General features: G+C 31.4%; 1 protein-coding gene across 1 annotated transcript in view; it reads right to left on the bottom strand.

The window, feature by feature from the left end:
- Positions 1-474: 474 nt before the first annotated feature.
- LOC123771811 (uncharacterized) overlaps positions 475-757 on the bottom strand; it is a 3,710-nt gene continuing 3,427 nt past the window's right edge. The window contains exon 3 of the mRNA XM_045764538.2: positions 475-757. This exon is cut by the window's right edge and continues 638 nt beyond it. The gene's annotated coding sequence lies outside the window, so the exon portion shown is untranslated.

Genomic DNA, 757 nt, shown 5'->3' with positions numbered 1-757 from the left:
GATAATAGCATTACTCCTATATACTCAAGTGATCATATTTATTCATATAGTTACGTGTACTCTTAGTCCTATATGTATTCATCTTGTCCTATATACTCAAATTATCCTATATAACCAATCCATTATACTTATTTAGCAATATATGATCATAGTCATATGAACTGATACAGTCCTTTAGACTTTTATAGGGAAAAAATCTCACGTCAACTATGGGTAGACTCATGTACTAAGAAGTGACAGTAAGTCTTCAGATCCTTGTTGCATGCATCAAAGGCATTTGTTTGACAAGCACCTGTGTAATGATTGACTCAATTTGGAATCATCACTCTAGCTTTCTTGTTAAACTGATGTTTGGTTATATTGCAATTTCTAGTAACTAAGTTCTTCTCCTGTATAAAAACATACTGAAATCGACATTATAAAGGTGACCTGATGTAACATTAAATTATTTTTGGACGTAATGAAACAATGATAGCAGACAAATATACAGTTTATTTTCAAATAGTTTTACAGTAAATTAGAGTTTCCCAATCCACAACCAGTAGAGGAAATAATTCAATGAATAATGCCAGCAGATGTTTAACCCAAATTTTAAAGAAAATGAAAACTTTCCATCCGGAAAGAACGACAAATTTCAATAGTTTGTCATACAAGATTAGCAGCATTAATATATCCTATACAGAGAATATATATAGCCCGAATATTTTTTGTTTTTAATTGTTTGCTCCTCCCACACCTCTGATCACTAGTCTGAGAG

Source organism: Procambarus clarkii, chromosome 75 (genome assembly GCF_040958095.1).
Source record: "Procambarus clarkii isolate CNS0578487 chromosome 75, FALCON_Pclarkii_2.0, whole genome shotgun sequence".
Classification (NCBI taxonomy): domain Eukaryota; kingdom Metazoa; phylum Arthropoda; class Malacostraca; order Decapoda; family Cambaridae; genus Procambarus; species Procambarus clarkii.
Note: the sequence above shows the minus strand (reverse complement) of the source record. Positions and strands in the feature narration are given on the sequence as shown.